We start from the raw sequence: 8844 nt of genomic DNA on the forward strand, positions 1-8844 counted from the left end.
TCTGGAGCAGGCCCACAAAATTTCAGATGATTTAGATGATTCCTTTTATGCACTTTCTTAGAGAATGTGGCACAGAATGACTTCCTGAGGGACTATTTACCTTTTATATCCCAGATGTTACAATAGAATAACCTGCTCACTTAAAAGGCTCAATGGATGTCAGTTATTTCTCTTCACTACTTAGAGGGTTTCTTCTTCTTTTCATGGTTGACAAGGACACAAATGTTTCAGACAGTGCAAACAATCAAAATATGCTTTAAAGAAGCTTCAATTTTCAGTAAGCTTTCAAGAAACTTTTCATAATGTCCACCTTATATTTTACTTGCTCTTATGCCCTAAAAGCCCCTCTCCATATTATTTTTCCCCTGAATATATTCTTAAAACATCAGTGGTTTAGTGCTTACCCATTTTACCCTTTGCTGAATCTCCTTCTCTCCATATGAAACATACCCACAGACATATAGCCAGTTATGCTCAGAGCCTGGACTTGACTCCTACCCAAGACCTACATGCTCCCCACCCGGAGACTCTTCCACATTACCTTCAGCCTAAGCAATTTAAACACGTTCTCTCTTATCATATTATTAAAATGCATACGCATACAAAGATGTGACCCACATGATACAGCACTCCAGTTTTTAAAAAAATGTTGAAAATAATTTTTAAAACAACTCAAGGCTCTACTTGTATTTTGGTAACCCCTGAAGAAGAGTATAATGCAAAGCACACATCTTTACATTCCTCTTTTTCATCCATTTTCCTTTTTCTTTAAATCCCTTTAGTTCATAACCTCCATTACCACCCATGAACTGTGTATATGTTTTCTTTGCCCCCAGACCTAACCTAAATGCATCCATCGATCCATATTCCCTTCCTCTTGTCTTTCAAGTCCTGATTCCCTCTTATCATTGTGCTGATGTGGCAACAACAAAGAGCAAATCATCTGTCCGTTGCCCACCAGCAGGACCTTCTCAGAGAACAGGAGTGAGGAGAGAAGAACAAACTGAGCAGGCAAAGCCAGTATCCCCATTAACAAGCAGAGAGAGGGAGCTCCCGGTAACCACATACATTAATAATTTTTATCCCCCAAAGGAAAACTCTATAAAATAAATTGTATTGTACTTGTATATGACCGTACTTAAAATACAACTCAGGCACAAGTACCCTAAACTTATCTACGATATGAACCTACAGGAATGAACTTAATTCATTAAGTTCATTATAAATCAGTATTTATAAGCTCTTCTCACTGATGTCTGTGGTTTTAGCCAGTGATTTCAGAATGCTGCTGAAAAACATACTTCTTCCTAAAATTTGCTTTCATGAACCCATGTAGACACAGCTCCCTCCATATTGGATTTCAATATATCCACAAAAGTTAAATAGCTACTTTTAGCCAGCTTTCATTTTAACAAGTTTAATTCTAACATTTACTAATATCATTTTTGTGAAATAATCTGGCACTAGTATGTACTATATAGCGTATATTTGGCAGATGTTGTTCCACTTTCTTCCTCTTTTCTTCTAATAAAACAACGGCTCATTTATAAAATGTTGTAAGGAGAAAAAAACAACTAAACTCTTGTTTATCGATCACCAATACTTTAGGAAAGGTAACACCCCTTCCTTGTTAGTTTAATACTGAAGCATTAAAATTAACATGCCATGTACTTGCATGACGTAAACTATTCTTTCTAAGAATTATTTTTAGAACTTTATGTTTTTAATACAACTAGAAAACCTTAAAGTGTCATCAGACAAAAGTGTACATTTAATAAACAGCCCAGCTGTAACAGTTACAGAAAATCACTTGAAGGCTGTCACTCCTCTGGGTGTTGTAAATTTTAGCCTTGGTCAAATCAGATCATCACAAGTCTATGAACTTGAACTATATTGCCTTGTCTTTAACAGAATTACCTTCTCTGGAGTAAATTTTGAGGTCATGCCCTAATTTTTTTAAAAGGACAATACAACAAATAATCATAAGAAATCCATTGTCACTTAATATAGAATATTGCTGAAGAATATCATCATTCAGTGGCCCACATATAACATCCCAGGAAAGGCATTTATATCACAGTTCAGCACTGGGAAAAGTTTTTCTTCTTCAGAGGAAAGCTTCTCCTAAATGATGCTATCTTTATTTTAACATGGCTACTAGGAAACTATACCTAAAACTATAATTACTATCCAGTTTCTTTTGGACTGAATACTTATATTTTTCTTTATTTTAGCCTTCGTTTTCTAACTATTTATAACTTCTCTGTACTAGTATTTATATGTCTAATTTCATCTACTTTTGGTTTTGCACTGTGTATATATACTGTATTCTATTATGTTTTATAAAACAATATAGAAGTTGTATAACTGATGAAACATTTAAGCTTTGTCTATGCAGTAAAACTAGTTTGATTAGAATTGTTTAATTTAGTCAGCAAACACATGGATGAGTGAATTCAACTTTCATAGGCTTTTTCTATATGATTCACATTGAATTATGCTTTATTTATGCTTTGGTATAAAATACAAAATTAATACCGTAAAATATCAACATCTTACCTAGAATATAAGAGAATATTTAATTTTTAATCTCTCTCCTCTACATCTGAGAGTATAGAAGTCTAGGCAGAAATCATTTGGACAGTTCATCCTCTCTAGGGTCCTGAGAGTACACCCAATTTCACATATATTCACACATACATTTTTTGTAGAAATAAAAAGACCTTCTGATATTCCTGACTCCTTAAAAGCTAGTAATTCATAATTATTCTGCAGGTATTATGCTTACCCTTTATAATGTTCTATGAATCAGATGAAAGACACTATCCAGTGGGTGACACAGACAGTTAAATTGACAATTTAATTTAGGGTTCTATGAAAACAAACAGAGCAATTCAGAAGAATGTTAAAATGAGTATTCATCCTACCACTCCAAAGTCAAGGGCAGAAAAGAGAGCTTCCTACAAAGACAACATGTGCATAGTCCTGTGGTGTAAGGCAGCGTGGGTCATAGGGCACCACAAGAAGTTTGAAATGGTTAGAAGAATGTGTGCAAGATGGGTACCATTCGATGGATGAGGCTGGAGAGGTGCTCAGGACTTTTTTGTGTTTCATACAACAAAGGTCAGAACTTCTATCAAGGACAGGGGAAAAATAAACAGTCTTTACCACAGGAGACAATCAGAATTGTATTTTAAGAACACTACTGTATAAAGTAAAAGAGAGATTGAAATTGAATAGGAGTGGGACCAGGAACGTTCCTAATGAAGGGAATTAATGTCCCAATCACCGCCGTGGCAGGAGGCATGAAAAGCAAAGATTATACAAGAAGAAAAAGAATTGTCCAAATTTGAATGAAATGATGTAGAAACAATAATACAGGTTGGATTATGCAGTGATTCACTGAGATAAGAAATTTGAAAAGGGAGGAGCTTTGGAGGACTAAAAGATTTCATTTAGGGGTTGTGTGAATTTGAGGAATAAGTAATATACCCAAGTCAAGGTTTTAGCAAACAATTATATACACGGGCCTAAATCTGAGCAAATTGCTGTTCAAGGTACAGGCTTCCAAGTCATTTGCATTTAACTGCATCAGTTGCCATAGATATGAATGAGATCATCCAAAGAGAGTATGCAGTGAGGAGAGAAAATGGAATTGAGAGCAGAATCTTATGCACTAGAAGGGTACAGGTAGAAAGAGAAAATATCAAAAGAACCTGATGAATACCTATCTGAGAGGTAGAAAGAATTGGGTAGGGGAGAACTGTATCATAAAAACCAAGTTAGGAAAGGGTTTTCAAAAAAGGTGTTTTATCTCTCTCTCTTTTTTTTTAAGATTTATTTATTTTAGGGGGAGGGGCAGAGGGGGAGGGAGAGAAGGAATCTCAGGTGGACACCCTACTGAGCATGGAGCCTGACATGAGGCTTGATCTCACGACTCTGAGATCATGACATGAGCTGAAACCACAAGTTGGACCTCAACCGACTGAGCCACCCAGGTGTCTCTTCAAAAGTTTGATTGATAGTGTCAGATTCTGAAGGCAAATCAGCTAAAATCACACAGGAAAATACCTAATGGATTCAAAGACCCAGTGGTCAGTGGGCCTCGTAAACACAATTACAAGGAGTCGTAGAAGTGGAAGGATTCCAGGGAGTAAGTATAATGTGAAGAAGTGGAAATGATAAACACTAACCACCTCCTCAAGACAACTGGCTGTAAGAAGGAGATCACATAAGAACAGAAAGATACATAGAGTTTGCAGAAAGTGTTGGAGAATTTTCAACTTCTTAATATGATTAGGGAAGAAATTTACAAAAAGATCTTACAGGTCTAGACGAGAGTGGGAGGATTTAATAGATCACTTAGAGAGATGAACTGATATGTCTGAAGAACAGAAGCTTTCTTTTGAAGAAGAAGGTAGGCAGGCAACGAATGTAGGAATGCTATTTTATGTTTGGGGCTTGTTCGTGGGAATGTAAGAACAAGGGTCACTGCAAAAGGGTTAAAGACACTTACTAATTGTTATACACCAGAGTCTAAACTGTAAAGGACTGAGGTGGAAAATAGCAAGCAAGGAGATGATTACCCAGGAGGGTTTATATGAGTCAAGATACTACAGTTATGGCTGTGGGTAAGATTCAAGGACAGATAATTGTTGAATTAAGGAAGTGCCAAGTCTGGCATGATAAAGGCTGGGATGAATCATCTCTGAACATTTAAGTCACAAGATGAGAGCAGATGTATGTATTATTACAAATACTGTGAGCCACATTCCAAGATATTCAATTAATGTGAAGGAATGCCAGCAAAGTATAATTAAAGCGGTATGCAGGAAGAAAAGACGTGAGAAGTGAGAGCTGTAGCTTATGAGTGGGTGTGAGAGCTGACCCAAGAAGTAAGATCCCAAAGCGGAAGCAACAGTCACTAAATCACAGGAGGTCAGAAAAGGTGAGGCCAGGGAATTGGATAACAGCTACACAGAGCACTGAGGACCCAAAAGGTCTGTGATAGTCTTTGCGTGTCCACAAAGTTATGAACCTGATGGGCAAATTTTGATGACTATCAATACCTGATGGCATTGTCCTCAAGGTAAGGACACTGAGCTAGTGTGGGTGAGAGGGTGACAAAATGGGAAGAGCTGAATGATAAACCCACCCCAGCATCATGGTAAATTGAGTCTAGAGGATAATCTTCCTAAGGGCTACAAATGGGCACTTTCAAAGGTGAGAGGCAGCCTTTGGGTTTGGGTAGGAAGGTACAGGAAGCAGTATAGGAGGCAACAGAGATCTAAGTGAGAGAAAATATTGCAGTGAGAGTAGCAAGTATGATTAAGGAAGAAAGGACAGGGCACTTAGGGAAAAAAAAAAGAGTGAGAAGAAATATTTTTTCTTCTTTTTTAAAAAGAATTCATTTATTTCTTTATTTATTTATAAAGTTTTTATTTGTCAGTGATTGAGAGAGAGAGAGAGGGCACAAGCAGGGGCAGTAGCAGAGACAGGCTGAGCAAGGAGCCCGATGCAGGACTTGATCCCAGGATCCCGGGATCGATCATGACCTAAGCCGAAGGCAGACTTAACTGACTGAGCCACCCAGGCGTCCCTGTATTTATTTATTTTAGAGAGAGAGTGCGCTGTGCACGGGCAGGCAAAAAGGGGCAGAAGGAGAGGGAGAGAAAGAATCCCCAGCAGACTCCCTGCTGAGCACAGAGCCCAACAAAGGGCTCGATCTCACCACTCTCAGATTATGACCTGAGCAGAAACCAAGAGTCCGGTGCTTAACCAACTGAACCATCCAGGCATCCTGAGAAGATACATTTTTGACTGATTAAATGGTTTGACTGATGATGACTGCTACCTACCATTTCACAGATAGTTGAAGAGACCTAACCAAGTTCATATTGCTAATAATTATGGAATCAACACCCAAGCACAAACTACGGTTCCACAGTCTGAAATCTTAACACGTCCGCTAAATTGCAGCTCTGGTGATGGGAGTGAGTCACAGTGGCATCAATTTGCTGAAAAGTTCACAAGAGAGCTCAGAATAAAGGTATCGTACTGATTTCTGAGACTCCAGAGTAGTATGCCTCAAGATGTCTTCGACTGTATCTCTGCTAGAGGGAAATTAGATGGATTGCCAAAGACGATGCAATTAATTAACCCAAAACAATTTAGAAATTTCTCCTTGTGTAGGATATTATAAATATTCTTTGGCTGATTATAATTTAATACCTCTCATGTGTGTATAATTCCATCTATGTCTGTATCTGTTCTTTCTGTCTACCTACCACCCAGCTGCCTCCCTAGCTAGACCTGTATCAAGTTCAACACTGCTTTGCCTTCCCCTTAACATCTGTGGGGATTTGGGGGAGTGGTCTCTTATGCAAAATTTGTGGTTCCATTTTTTATCAAATCTTTCACTCTTCTGCGTTCCTCTTCCTTTTCATGTCATGAAACCTTGCTCGACAGTTTCTTCTCAATTCTAGAACTTCCTCCTCTTATTGTCTTCCCCATATTTCTGCAGACTTTTTTTAATCTCATGCAGAATATCACTTCTGTGCTCTGTACAGCTTGTCAGTTCTATGTTCCAGCTGCTGCTCGATCACAGATAAAGGGGGGAAGCAACAAATTGTGAATTTTTGGCCTCCTACCCTTATGACTGAAACTTTAAATCCATCTTTCAGAAAATCCTTTCATATTGAAGACATGTGCTCTAGGAAAGTGCCCCCATGAAACAACACAAACCTCCAGTACATGGTACCTCTTGATGTATTCATTCCAAAGCACCTCCTATCAGGAAGTAGGGCCATGATCCCAGGGGCATCTACTTTTTAAGTACAAGACTGACAAAAAGTTTTTTACCTCACTGCTCTTTATATTACGGTTATATTAACAAAGGAAACCCAGTTTGTTCAGTGAAAGAAGTTACTGGAAAATAAGGAACTACCAATTTCTTTTTTTTTTCCCCTTAGTAGTATTCAACAACTGGCTTGAGAATTCAGATATTTAACAATTTGAATGTGAAAGAAGTTTAATGTAATTCAGCTAAATATATAAGAAAATATAGAAAATACAGAGAAATGAGGAACTATGAAAAGTATAATTTTCCCTCTCTAAGACACATGGTTTGTATGATCTCACATAGAAATGTGATGTGCAATTTTCTTTCTAGAATTTTATGTTCTCATTTTGGAAAACTACTATCTTGAAATGAAGCATTTCTGCTTTTCCCTTCAAGTATAATAAAGAAACATGATTATTAATTAGATTCAGCTACCCTATAATTTAAAGCTTAGTCTTACTGATTGGTTTAAAGAAATTTATTGGAATGTGACATATTTATAAATTGAGACAAAGATGATGCATATATTCTTTACTGATTTTAAAAATACAACACATCTCTTAATTTAATAAAATTAAAGAATGCAGGCTTTTAAACCCCCAACTAGATATAGTATTAAATCAATGAAATAAAAGAGACGGCAATAGAAAAAAACTTCTGTTGCCATTTGAAATATGTTTCAACATATCACATTTAAGTTATCTCGTATCTAGAATTTAAGGATTAGAATTTATATATTTAGAATCTGGCTTGAAACTTGAAAGACACCTTAAAACATAATTGTCAATCGTGTTCATTTTTAGAATTGGGTCAAATGTCTCATACCCTCTGAAAATAGTAGAGACCATTAGAAAGTCTCCATTAAGATATATCATGGAACTTTAAATGTCTTTGTGTTGCTAATGTTAGCCTACCTCTCTTACCCTCTCAATCAACTGTGACATTGCAGATAATGGAGTCCTTGACATTACTGATTGTATTTCCAGGTGGAAACTTGCCTGAGATGAGAATTCTTCCTAAGAACATTTCTTTCTTTTTCTTTTTTTTTTTTTTTTTGGTAGCCACAAAGGACATGTCGCCTGGTGGAATATTCCCACTCAAAATTAACAGCAAGTAATATGAATGAAGCTCTCAGGAGAATATATCAAGTAGATTTTCTTGGCATTAGGCAAAGGAATCGTTCAAGGATTCTGTGGAGTTTCTCCAGAAAAAAATTTAAGAAACAAAAAAAAGAGGCATATGCACAAACATTTTTATAATCTAGCAGAATCATGATCTAGATTTTTTTTAAAAGCTAAACCACAAACAAAAACACAATAAAAAACAAAGCAAAATAAAATACGAATAACAAACTTTATTCTACATAATGCAGAAACTGTGCTGATACTCAGATGTGAGCATATGCTGTCGGGCAAACGCCAGCCCCGCATGAGCAGATTATTCAGTTTAAACAAAACTGAAGAGGTTTAGTGTTGGCTTAGGGAGGTGTCACTTAGGTTCTGGACTCAGTTCCTACCACCCCATAAATTAGTGAGGTGCTGCTGGGGTTACAAATATCTGCCTGCATATATGCCTCCTGTCTTTAGAGGTTCTTGGGAAAGTCCACGCCCCATGATATTCAATGACAGCAGGATCCAAGAACTGGGATTCAGATAAACCAATGAATTACACATTCCTCACCACAGTGTGAAACAAACTTACCTTTCCAGATTCATTTTCTTTTTCTTTTTTTAAGATTTTATTTATTTAAGAGAGAGAGAGCACATGAGAGGGGGGAGGGTCAGAGGGAGAAGCAGACTCCCTGCCGAGCAGGGAGCCCGATGCGGGACTCGATCCCGGGACTCCAGGATCATGACCTGAGCTGAAGGCAGTCACTTAACCACCGGAGCCACCCAGGCGCCCCTCCAGATTCATTTTCATTACTGGTCTGCTATGAGACCTTGGCAAACCTGGCCTAGTCCCATTTCCCTTTGTGTTTTGTTTTAGCTTTTTTTTTTTTTTTT

General features: G+C 37.4%; 1 protein-coding gene across 6 annotated transcripts in view; it reads right to left on the reverse strand.

Moving 5' to 3' along the window:
* The window catches only part of GPC5 (glypican 5), a 1333521-nt gene that overhangs the window by 750211 nt on the left and 574466 nt on the right, over positions 1-8844 (reverse strand). The window lies entirely within an intron of this gene.

The sequence above is a fragment of the Callorhinus ursinus genome, unplaced genomic scaffold, assembly GCF_003265705.2.
Source record: "Callorhinus ursinus isolate GAN/ISIS: 27379988/994484 unplaced genomic scaffold, GSC_fseal_2.0 scaffold7, whole genome shotgun sequence".
Classification (NCBI taxonomy): Eukaryota; Metazoa; Chordata; class Mammalia; order Carnivora; family Otariidae; genus Callorhinus; species Callorhinus ursinus.